This window comes from Pezoporus occidentalis, unplaced genomic scaffold, assembly GCF_034315485.1.
Source record: "Pezoporus occidentalis ecotype Australia unplaced genomic scaffold, CSIRO_AGI_Poc_V1 ctg60, whole genome shotgun sequence".
Taxonomy (NCBI): domain Eukaryota; kingdom Metazoa; phylum Chordata; class Aves; order Psittaciformes; family Psittacidae; genus Pezoporus; species Pezoporus occidentalis.
Genome location: NW_026915944.1, coordinates 511736 through 525533, shown reverse-complemented (window position 1 = coordinate 525533; position 13798 = coordinate 511736).

Genomic DNA, 13798 nt, shown 5'->3' with positions numbered 1-13798 from the left:
TTCCCTCACTGTTACCAAGAAGTGGCTATATTTGCAACCGACTATGTATGTAATAAATAGCAACATGTTAAGGTAGGAAGTTAATAAAATGAGGGCATACAATATATACAAGCACACTCTTACCCTTTATTAACAAGATGGAAATTGTTCATTAGCATATATTCCTTATTGTCTCTAACAGGATTATAATCTTCCTAATTTATTTGGCTGCATTTCATTCAGGATTTTTGGTTGAGAGACTAGGAAGAAAATCTAAATCCTGGTGGTTTGTAAAATGCTCTGCCAACAGAGGGAATTGCAATGCGATTTGAAATACACATGAGCAATTAGAAAGCTGTTGAACATACAGATTAGAAAATGTCTTTTTTAATGCTCCCCATGATTCACAAAAGCCCATTTTCAATACAAAGCCACCATTAACTAGGTATTTCTATACACTCAAAGCACTGTTAGCAGGTGTGTCATGGAGCTGGATGTTCTTCATCAAACTACAAAAATTATCCTCTCTCAGAAAACACAAGCAGCAAAGAAACACACAAACCATGTTTACAATCTGATAGCAGAGCACTTTGAGATTCATCTGTATGAGATTTTGAAATTCAAATGGCTAAACTGTTGAGCTGTCTGAATATTTGATGTTACAGGCACATGCTGCAGGAACAGATCCTCTAGCTGGTGTAGCTCTACAGACTCCAACATACTTATTTACCAGCTGAGTTATTTACTTAACGTATTAGCTGAAGAGCTTAGAACCTAGTATATAAGGTTACTAGCACTGTTCATATGAAAACGGAGTGTATCTATTGATTTCCCTGGGAACTGAGTCAGAAACAACTGGAAAACCTCTCTCTGTTCACATCATCCTCTCTCTGTGAATTCCCTGTCCTGGCTGTACTTTACTTGTATTTTGTTAAGCTTATTTTGCATAGATTTATTTATTTATTTACCCACTTAGTGGAAGAAATACACATTCAAAACAGAAATGAAATTACATTGTAAGTATTTTGTGTCATTAATAACATACAAGGAGTTTACACATAGTTAAATCTCATCTGAATTGTTCACTGATGTATACTGAACAAGAAAGACCTGATACAAAGCTCAGTGAAATCATTGGAAAACTTCCGTAAGGTTTAGATCTGGCTGTGTAGGAACTACACTGTCCTCTGTGTCTTATACATTTTGATCACAAGAGAAAGAAAATGAAAATCTGAGCTGATCAGAATACGTTTGTATAAATATGTACATTTGTATCCATATGTCCTTTTTTGACCCATATGTTCTTTTATCTCTGTAAGAGTTTGTTACTCAAACATCAGGGTTTGAGTTTGTTATTCATTTTGATAAAATCTAAGCTGGAAAACTGCAGAGAATTAAATGTTCTTCAAGGACATTTACAATTGTACAAAAACTAGAGAAGATGTCTTTGCAATGTGACTAAAACCAAGTTTTTGAGACTATTATAGATACCCTGAGCAGAATGGCCTCCCACAAACTAACAGCATCAAAAACATCTATGACAAAATTCCACTGGGTCTTAGGGGGAAAAAATAGCATTTACAACTCCAGCAGAAAACTACTGGGACACTTTGTGCCTTTAAGCAAAGTAATAATTTAAAAAACAGCAAAATCTGCAGTGGGCTCAGCAATCATGTCTTTACCAATGATAAGTCTAGTGAGACCATTTTCCAGGGTGAACTGAAGTCAGGGCACTGCCAAGTAATTGTGATAAGGAGCTGCACTTCAGCATTTACATGCTCACTTTATTGTTTTATTAACCCATTATGCAAAAAATAACAAGGCTCTGTCACAGAATATATTGAGTGTGGTTAAAGGTATGCTCCATGAAAGGGATAGCAAAGCCAACTGGATAAAGAACTAGTGAACCAGTCTCCCAAGCTTTATATAAATGGCAGTACCATGAGAAAACCAGATCTGGGACAATTCACTTTACCTTTTTGTGTTTCAGTTTTCTGATCTGTAAAATTGAAGATAGTGATACCTCTGCATTGCAGCTCCCGGGATCCTGGATGAGTACTACCTTGGGTCTGGCCAGCTCATTAAGCAATAAGATCAAACATGAAGGTGTCCATCTGCCTACTGCCTCTGCAAGGGCAAACAAGACACACTGAAATATCTCAGTCTTTTTAGTGTGAAAGTAATAGACACAATAGTAATCAACACAGCAATTCTTTTTTTCCCCTATGCTACACACTGAAGAAGTAGTTACTTCTTCAGTTATAATACTGTGGTTTTCAGCTCTTTCATGGTATATTTATTCACTCTGTTTCTCTGAAGTGAAGAATATGACCAGTAGCTTTCAGGTATTTCCTCGGGACTGCATCAGTGTCAAAATGGATTGTAGACAATCATGAGCTGATTTTAAAACAGCCAGCTCTAGTACCTATTATAGGCTAAAGTGGTGCAGGTTGCTCAGCAACTTAAGTATATTTTACTTTGCCTTTAGAGTAGATTTTGTCACCCACATTAACCTCCTTGCAACCATGCCTTCAGTTGTCCAACCTAGCTAATTTATAGCATTTGCTGCAATACAGAGATACCCTATGGGAACTACGGACAAATGATCATTAAAAATCTCTCACTCATGTTTAAGCAGAAATGACAACTCCTTTCCCTCTCTCAGTCTTCCTAACTCTCTAAGGCTGTATGTGAAAAATATTTAAGTAAAAGTGGTCACTTGGTAAATGGGAATTGTCAGATTTCTGAGGCTGAACCTCAGGTAAAAACTGTCCAAGTAGTTTTATTAGCAGCTTTGAATTCATTCTCACAAACCAACCAAGTTGCTTGTGGCACTGACACAAGCTGTGTCTGTGGTCAGAGCTGACTTATCAAAAGGGTTATAAAAGTCTTTATTAATGATTAAGTCATAGAATCATAGAATAGTTAAGGTTGGAAAGGACCTTAAGATCACCCAGTTCCAACCCCCCTGCCATGGGCAGGGACATCTCACACTAAACGACGTCACCCAAGGCTCTGTCCACCCTGGCCTTGAACAGTGCCAGGGATGGAGCATTCACAGCTTCCCTGGGCAACCCATTCCAGTGCCTCACCACCCCCACAGTAAAGAACTTTTTCCTTATATCCAATCTAAATTCCCCCTGTTTAAGTTTGAGCCCGTTACCCCTTGTCCTATCACTACAGTCCCTAAGGAAGAGTCTGTTATTGGCCCCCTTCAGATACTGGAAGGCTGCTATGAGGTCTCCACGCAGCCTTCTCTTCTCCAGGCTGAACAGCCCCAACTTTCTCAGCCTGTCTTCATAGGGGAGGTGCTCCAGTCCTCTGATCATCCTCATGGCCTCCTCTGGACTTGTTCCAACAGTTCCATGTCCTTTTTATGTTGAGGACACCAGAACTGCACACAATACTCCAAGAGAGGTCTCACAAGAGCAGAGTAGAGGGGCAGAATCACCTCTTTCGACCTGCTGGTCATGCTCCTTTTGATGCAGCCCAGGATATAGTTGGCTTTCTGGGCTGCAAGCACACACTGAAGCTGGCTCATGTTCATTTTCTCATCGACCAACACCCCCAAGTCCTTCTCCACAGGGCTGCTCTGAATCTCTTCTCTGCCCAACCTGCAACTGTGCCTGGGATTGCTCCGACCCAGGTGTAGGACCTTGCACTTGTCATGGTTAAACTTCATGAGGTTGGCATCAGCCCACCTTATAAGCATGTCGAGGTCCCTCTGGATGGCATTCCTTCCCTCCAGCGTATCAACCGAGCCACACAGCTTGGTGCCATTGGCAAACTTGCTGAGGGTGCACTCAAATGGCCGATGATGCCACAACTGCTTTTGGCTCTTGTTCCCACAGCATATTTCCAGCAAAATCTAATGTAGGCTCTTATGAGCACAAGTTGGAAATCATCCTGCCTCACTGAGCCTGGACCTCTTTCAAGTAGGACAGGACTCTGCTGAGACCTCGTGCCTGGAAATGACTGTGGGCAATACTTCCACAGAACCCTGAAAGATAAACTTGTGTAGTTAGTGTCTCTTTAGAGAGATGAAGTTAATTGCAACAATTGCTTTATTTATGAATTTTACAATTAATTTTAATCCAGTCTTTTAACAAGTGTTCAAGGCATTTAATTTTATGGCTTTCAGGTCCTGAGCCCTAGAGAAAAAGATCTATTTTTAACTTCTGCCACTTCAATCATGAATTTAACAACTTAAACAGGTAATTGGTAGAAGCAATAGTTCACAGGTCACAGTAAATCCCAGACACACAGTGAAAAACGATGCAACAAGCAAAGACAAGGCTACTCAGGTAAATAAAGATGACTTGGAATTAACTGGTTGGAATGAAAAAGTGCTTCAGAAGAGTGAAATTACAGTGCTTTGTAAGACTCAAAGTCCATTCTAGCACAAAAGAGTGAACTGAGTGACTAAATTACTGCTGGTGAATATCAGTACAACTTCATGAGGAGCCAAATTCTGCCCTCTAGCACCAAAACCGGCATTTTCACTGGTTTTACTGTTAAAATTGGAAGAATGAAGAAGGTGATGACCAAAAAAAGACTGAAAGGGTGAAATAGTTTGCAATTTTGAAATGTTTGATGTATTGAAGCTTTAATAACTTTTATTATCCCTGTATTCTGCAAATATCTTCTTTAATTAATAGACTGACACAAGCAGTCTTTCCAATCAACTGTAATACAAAGCATTCAGGGACTTTAACATGTAAGTAAACTGCATATGAGAGAAACTGTTTCCATCTGTACCAGGTATCCCTCTTCAGTGGGTTTTACCTATCTGAAATATCATATACCTGTCTTTCATGCGATAGCTGGGCATAAACCATCCTGAATCAGTTTAAGTTCAGATCCATAGTTGAGCTTAGCAGCTGAATTTGCATGCAAAACTCAAAACTCTTGAGCCTCCACTGCCTCAGACAGGAGAAGCAACTCACCAGCCCCAAAGAATACTGACTCTATCGTTTAAGAATTAAATTATTTAGGAAACCAGCTATTTTGGAGGTTTTAAACCACACCATACATTCAAAGTTAATTATGAGGAAGCACAATGGGATGAGTAACAGGAATAAGGATAATTATTCGGGAAAGTGATAGCAAAAGTGGCAACAGAACCCCAATGAGGTCCTTGGTGGAGTACAAGGACTGCTCCAGACAAAGGAAGAAGAGTAGCAGCCTTGCAGTCAGACGAGAGAGGGATGGAAGAAGGTCCTGCAGGTCAATGGAATTTGCCAGTGTCAACTGGGAATATGAGCCTGCCTGTGTGTGAGACAAAACCCTGCAGACAGAAAGCATTGGGTGCCATTTTGAAGGTGAGAGCAAGGTCTGTGAAACAGGATGAAGCCATAAAGTACTGTGAATATGTATGCAGAAAATATGAATCAGAGCAGCAAGGAACAAATTTGAGCTGGGGGACATGAAAAGCATGGAGCTGACAACTGACTCTCACTTCATTGTGTGCTTAAAGTCGAATTCATGCTTAATTGCTTCAATGAGCTGAGCCTTCCAGAAGGATAATTTTCTAAGCAGCCAGTAAGGAACATTGAACTTCCTTTTATTATATATACACATGATCCCAGAAGGATAAAGAAGCTAGCATTTCTTTCCAAGACTAATTTTGTTCTCTCTTGAACATTTTTGTGGTGTTACAGCTGTCCTGCCAAAGCCACAGAAGAGTGGAAAGCCACAAATTGCCAGGGCATTAATGTGGAAAGGGTTTTAGCTGACACAGAAATAAGTCCTATCAAACAAAAGGGCAACTTTTGATCATGCCTACTGTCACCTGTAGGTAAGCCTCAGAAGCCACGAATCACATAGGAAGATGAGATGCTCTTTCATTGTAGCTAAATCTTTTAAACCTTTTCTCGTTTTCTTTAATATCTTTCAGACATTATCCTTTGTGTTTCAATAGCTTCAGAAGTTGTTTTGAGCATATCACATCCTGTTCATGTCAGAGCTAGAATGAAAAGAAAATCACATGTTAAAATGATGCTGTATAAAGAGTAAAAGGTTATGCCTAGCCAATTAAGTGTCATCTAATAAAGATTAGCCTAAAGCTTCAGAGATTTGGATGCAAGCTGTTGCTCTGTCACAACCTTCCAGTGTGTTTATGCAGAAGGAAGAATTTAGCCAAGACAAACATGCATCTCTTCAGTCAGTATTGGATAAGAATATATTACAGGTGACATAAGACCAGAATCACAGATGGAGACTGAACCCTGCAAAGGGCATACTGTACTGGCCATGCAACCCACACAGACCGAGGGCTGGACTTATGGGCCATGGTCTTAAAGATAGCATAGTGACACATTGCATTTAGACACAGTTTCTTCACTGGAAATTTTACAGTACAATCTGTTCTAGTGCCTCAGGATAGGCTCTTTAGTAGAAGCCAGTAAGAGGCAAGAACAGTATTTCCATTTGCCCTTGCAGCCACGATGTGAATGAGAAGCACATATCTGTGGGTAGCCTGTAAGTCAACTGCCGCTGGCTTTGCCAATACAAGTGATCCCATGCCAAACCCATGAACATGCTGATTATTGACGAATTGACTTCCATGTGCTTCGTGAGCAGGCAACACTGCTTGGAGCACACCTGTCCCATACACTAACTGCAGTGGGATTGTTTCATTTTGGAATACTTCTGTTAACTCTTCCCTTAGACATATCACTCCAATAATCTATGCCCTGCCTGACCTCCAGCCTTAAGCAATTCAATGATTTATTCTGATCCTTCTGCACCCCCACTGAGGACACTTATAAATTAACATTGTGTTTAGCATTTAAAAATTAAATTAGCATCGTGTTTAGAGTACTTGGGTTGATTTATAAAGATGCCTACAAAATAAATGCCCTTGCAGACAGATAAGTTTTTTACATATTTCCATACATAAAAGAAATTAATTGTGATGCTTTAGAAAACACGGCAGTGAAACTCTAGTCAAAAAAAAAGGAGAATAAAATAAGAGTCCTATTTACCAGACAGCTCAGATGTGCAGATTTACTTTTGTAGATTAAAAACACAGATGCAGCTTTGAGTCCTAGGCTTTCTATCCTGTAAGACCTTGTGATGTTAGCACACATAAGGTATATCCACTAGACACAAAATACACATTATAAGAAAAGTATTTGCTCAAACCTGTCAAGATCTGAGACTCAATCAGAAAGCAAGCTTAGTTGTGCATTTAATGGAAGGTCTCACTCAAGCTGGGCAGGTTCATTCTCAGAGAGCTACTGGAGAGACAAAAAAATAGAGAAATGCCAAAACAAGTATGATTTTAGAAACACGACTACCACAACATCGCTGAGTTTCTCATGAATGACAGCATTATAGGACTGACATTTCATGTGCTTCTGCAACGTGTGTTACACTTCTATTTAGAGCCCTTATAGAAGTTAGTTTCTGGATCATTTCCTCCACCACTATTCCCAGTCCCCCAACATTCTCTTCAGGTTTAATATACCAGAGCACAAATCAAGTGTTGGAAATGAGCTGAAGTCAATTGGATTGCATGGGCAGAATGTCAAAATGTTTTTAATGATTCACTGGCTAATGCTGATATAGAAGAGGGTTAAAGCTATTCAGATCTACACTCATATTTCCTCAAAGTTTGAGAAATTGTTTTTGTCGACTCCAGCTTATGATGTGCACCCACTTCCCTTTAATAGAGTGCAATATATTAACAGGTAAATAGCATCATCAGTGAAAGCCCTTCACTCTTGCTCCATATTGCTCTAGCCTCCCAGACCCCACTTTCTTAATTCACATATATCCTTTATATTGGCAGTTACTTTATATACTGAGTATAGAATTAGCCCCAGTTGTAGCTTTTGCATCATCTCAATGCATTACCCTATCTTTTGACCACTAGTCAGTCTGCTGCCTGATGAAACAATAAGGAGAGGAAGGGATTTTGATGCCTAAATGCGTAAGGAGTACTCAGGCCTCTCCTGCTATTTTTCACTGATAGCACTGTACTAGGAGGCAGAGGAGAAGTACAAGGAATTCAGAGCCAGGGCAGCCCTACGTGGGCTATCCATGGGCCAGTCCTATTCTGGACTTCAGAAAAACATGAAGCACATGGATAACAATGTGGTTAGTACCCAGCATATTGAAATACATCTGTTCCTGTGCGGTGACTCCATAGTAACCGTTTCCCTCCCTTAGTAGGAGATGGGAAGGTTGAGCAGTTTTTGGAAGTTAAGCAGTTGCATTAAAGAATCAGATCTACATTGGGAGGGAGGGCTGAGAGAGGGAAAGAAATCATCAGAGGCAAAAGGAGCCATTTTTCAAGTTTGTCTTTGTAGTAACCCCCTACAACATACCTCCGTGAAAAGGCTGGCCCTTCTGAAAGCAATATTGTCTGAAAGGAAAGTGCCTACTCATGACATCACCTTCCTATAATGCTTACCCCATATGAAGGAAGATCTCACTGTGCCCACTAGGTACACAAAGAGAGGTACCATATGTGTGAGGGCTGGGCTGGGGCTCCCTTTTTAGTTAGGTGTTCTATATGAGACATCAATGGCATTCAAGCTATAGGACCTTGGGCAGCTTTCCGATGCTGTCCCAGCCTGGCTCATTTTCCAGATTTTGTCTTCCAAGGCTGCTTTACAGAAAACTTAAAATAGGAGGTTTCTATTAAAAGCAACTCTCTTCAGTTCAGTTTAATGATCTATTACCATTTATTTTGCTAAGAACTCATGCTCTGAGCAAACAGGAAGCCTGCTGTGGATTGATTTGAGAAGGTGTCTTTTAAAACAAAGTCCCTATGACAGATATGATTAAAACACCAAAATATTCACCAAATATTTACGTGTTTAAGTAATGAGCACTATAGCATGTCTTACATTCTTCTCTAATACCAGCTGAACCAATGCAAGAGATTAAACAGAAACAGATTGAGATTAAACCAGCAATGAAATCTTTCATCAAAAAAACCCAAACCATACCAAATAAAAATTCACTAGGGCTTTTTTTATATTGGTGAACCACAGAATAATTACTGACTAGAACCAGTGCTTGGTGCTTCCTACTACATCAGTAAATAACTAAACTTCTAGTTAAAGATTGCTGCCTGGATAGGTGTACCTTCAACTACTAATACAAAAATTCAGGCACAGTTATTTCTAAGTGTTGAAAGCTATCCACAGATTGAGCTTTAGGGAAACAGAGGCTCACAGAATTATACTCAACTTCCAGGGAAGTACTTGCTATGGATGTGAGCATAGGCATGTCTCTGTCTCATCTCTCACAAGTTTTACATTCAGATTTCCCAGATTATACATTTTCCTTTGTCTTGAAGAAGCAAACAGAGACCTTATGCATTACTTAAGCACACTAAGACACCATTACAAGGACCATTGTATTCTAGAATATAATTTGTCATATGTGATTGGTAGATCCTTTTTTTTCAGTCATACAGCTCTGTCAAAGACACAGATACTCGATCATTAGCTGTTCGCAATGGTGGGTTTAAATGTGTGTAGTGAATCTCACTCCATGCTTTTAACTTGTAAGGGAATACAGTAGGGTAGTGTTGGAGAAAACATCTTTCTCATACTCCTCAGCAAGAATATACCTGAATGAAGTCCTGTTTTGAGAGGAATAAGTCGAAACTCTCCAACAAAAAGAGTGTCTTAAAGTATAACCACTACCTGGTACTTAATAACCTAGAAACATCATTCATTCCTTTATTCTAAATCCATAGATTGAAGGAGAGGTTTCATAATGGCCAGGATCTGGCCAAATTTAAATTTAATTGTGAGTTGGTTACCTTGGAAAAATAAACCCCTCTTGCTGACTTGCAAGCTTGCAAAATTTATGTTCAAAATAGCTCTAAAAGCTTGTAAACTCAGGGCAGATATAATTAATGCAGCAAGTTTTGCTGGAACATCAGTGTGGCTGCATAGATAAATTGATTGCTTGGGACAAGTGAGCAGGACCAAAAGTTAGGCCTGCCACCAGCTTTGCGTGGAGGGACAGTTCCCACCACACAGAGAGACTGCTGCACCAGCACATGCAACCTCTGCAGACACTATGGACTGGGGTTGCTATAGATGTTAAATCATAATCTCTTTCTTTGTATATGTATTTGGCATTAGACAAATGCTACTGAATATCTATCCTACTCCAATCCCAGGAATATTTAAAAACAGCTATATGGAATTCATTTCTGCAGGTAAATGTGGAGAGCCAAAGTAGAACTTGTTCTAGGAGTGATTAGCAGATTTCTTAGGTCTGTAACTGCTTATTAAAAGCTGGGAAAGTCTGTAGCACAAAAGCTCTACCTGGCGGGATTCCTCTGAAAATCTCAATCAATCAACAGAATATCTATATTAAAAACCAGAAGAAAGAATCATACTACAAAAGCCCCTGTCTTTTATACTCAAAGCAATGGCTTTTGGCCATCATTAGGGACCATCCTGTATGATGCTGGCCAAATCTTAGTCTGAGCCAATACATTAGACACGGCATCTTGTTCTGCTCACAGAACAGAAGGCTTTTTAAATGAATGTTCCAACTCAGAGAAAAAACTGAGTAAGCAGTAGAAAGATAACTATTTTAGACAAAGGGAATCTGGGACAAAGATCAAGATTAACACCTTCTGTAAACATGCAAAACATCTTTCTTTAGAAGCCTTCATTAGACTTAACATTCTGGAGGTATCATTAATGGTACAAATGACATGCTGGATAGTAAAAAAGGAATGATGTCTATCTCAGTCCAAAACAGGCATGAAATAGCTGTCGGGCACGTTTTTACTTCAAGCCTAAATACATCAACAGAAGTATCTAACTTACCATTCCCAAGAAATCAAGATTCCTCTAAGCCAAATATCAGATCATAGCCAGCATGGAGTACTATGAAGAAATAATCTCTAATCTTCACAGTAAATGAGCATTACATGAGGAAAATTGAAGAATGTTTTCTTGGTCAAAAAGCTATATTAATTTTCATCCAATTTGTGTTTTCCTTTTCATTTAATTGTTTCTGTTGCCACAACATGTGTTAGATATGTAAGCATATAGCATTACTTATTTAATTCCTTGTTCTAGCAACTTTCTAAATTACTGTCTTCTTAATACAGCCTATTCCCTCATTTCATAGCTTTTTTTTATTATTCTTTTACTTCTGCTTATTCAGAAAACATAATTAAGTGGTCTATAACAATATGATAGCTTTTTCTTAGGGTTTGCAACAATTTTGAGCACATCCTATGTACAAGCATTTTAAAACTCTTTCTTTAATTTCTATTGCTTTGGATTTGCCCACCACCTAGCATCAGAAAAGATGTATTTTCTCTCTATAGCTTGTAATAACCTGCATTCTCCAAACTTAAATTAAGTCCAGCCTCAGAAAGTTTATCTGTTTTAGAGACTGAGTTGTTATCTCTTATCAGTGAACATGCAGTAGGGTGTGCATATTATCCCTGTTCTCAACAAAGTATTCATTTTCTAATTTGACCTATTAAAATTATTTCTGTAACTTTTACAACCTCTGTGTTTTCCCCACAGAGCTGGTCATGGTATATTATTTTTTCATTATAACTGAATTCCTAAAGTAATAAAAGCTAGGAATTGTCAACATTTTTCTGCTATCATGTTTACAATATAACACCAAAATGTAATCTCCTTCACACTCTTCTTCCTCAAATGTCATTTCATGCCAGGATAAGCTTTTAGGCATAGCACAATCAAAATTTAAAACCAACTAATTTTTAAGTTCAGGAACTTGAATAATTCAATGAGCACGATCCATAAATATTGTTGAGTTTATAAAGGCATTCAAAATTAATAGTCTTAGACTTAAAATAGATAAATAAATAAATCAAAGCATGGAATTCTTTTTCCACTGCTCACTGCCCCTCTGCTTCAAGTTTCTTCAATATCTCCATGTCTTCAATGTGCTCGTACACGTTAAGAAAAAGCTGTAGGTAGGATTTCACACAGATCTTCTGGAACAAACTTAGGGAAGATTTAGGTTAGAGATAAAGAATATACATACATACATATATATAACATTTTTACTGTGAGAGTGGTGAGGCGCTGGCACAGGTTGCCCAGAGAAAGCTGTGGCTGCCCCATGCCTGGCAGTGTTCAAGGCCAGGTTGGACAGCGCTTGGAGCAGCCTGGTCTAGTGGAAGGTGCTTTTGCCTGTGGCAGAGGTTGGAACTGGGTGAGTTTTAAGGTCCCTTCCAACCCAACCTATTCTATGATTCTGTGATCTTACTTGATGGTGGATGTTTTCAGGCTTTCATATCATGTTAGTGTGCTCAGGTGTAAATCCATCTTTCAGTACAAGGTTTTCAGAGTCTTTTTCCCCTCTAGAGACCTTCTGCTCAGCATGCAATTCACAGTAAATTGTCAGATTTATATTTTGACATTATACAGTAGGATTTGGGGGTTTTTCTAGACTATCTCTGAAATGATGAAGCACAGAATACAGAATCACAAGACAGAAGGGACCTCCAAAGAATGTTAAGGCTTTTCCCACATCCAAATCAGCTCTGTCTAACCATTCCCAATAGAAATGTGTCTGGTCCTTCCTCTAGGAAAAGATCTGTAACCTCTTCCACAGTCATATACTCCACTGTTTCCATATCATCGCTGTAAGAAAGATAGTTGTCCTATTCAAACTGAATTTCTAACCTAATTTATTTAGAGGTAACCCTGAATAGTACAAATGTACTCACAAGCATTGGTATTTGATTTCTTACAAGCATGGCTATATGCTGTGCCTTGGTAGCAGTGCCCTTCGGAACACAAGCACCGTGGAAGAGTCTGTAGGATGGTCCTCTAAGGGATTTGATCTGTACACATCCACATTCAGATTAAGGAGTCACTCCAATAAACAGATAACATTTCAATCAAGAGTGATATGACAGGGATTATCTTTAGCAAAGTCACACTTTGATAAGGCTTTCAAGGTTTTTTATTACAGAAAGAATTTCATCTTCATAGCATCAATAAACTACCAACCCTCCAACTGTGCGATCATGAGAAAATAAAACATGAGGCAATGACATCAAGAAGAATGTGAGAAAATGCCTGATTACCATGAAGCCAACTGAAGACAAAAATAAGCACATCTTGGGGACTCAGCTATTTATGAGGCAATAGCTTCATATACTTCAATGTATCATATACAGTTAGAGATTATAACATTAAACCACACAGACTTGCTACCTAAAAAAAAAATCTTCCCCCTGAGAAATTCTGTCTAAAATCATCTGTTTAAGGTGATAGATAGCATGGATAAGAACAGCAAAGCAGGATGAAGCTAGCAACCATACATGCACATGAAAAAGATGCACCAAAAGTAAAGCATGATTTTCTGGCAAATCTGGCTTGTCGGTAAATTCCTGTGACATAAACATAAGGGTCTCTGGTTGCAAAATGATCCAAGAGTTAGGAAAGACTTAGACTGCAGGCTTGGATAGCGTTAAGGCCTTATCTGTCTGAGGCTTCCCAAAGCTTAATTTGCTGAGGCACCAGGATAACATGGTGTCCACAGTAAGAACCAAGGAAAAAGTTGGAATGTCACTTTCTCAGAAGTGTGTGGGTGCTTCTGTTCTCAAACAGCCAAAGTAAGTGTAAATATGCGGGTAAAGCCCTTTCCTTGCTGGTGCTGGAAGCAATGCCTGCTGGCACTCCCCAGGCCTCTGTCCATGTCAGTTCCCCAGGGCAGCCGTATCATGCTCCCAGCCCCACCTCTACCCACACTCATCTCACAGCCCAGCCATACACATCCAAGCCATCCCTTGCAGCACCATGTAAGACCCAAGCCCTGCCAGTTCAGTGCTCAGTTG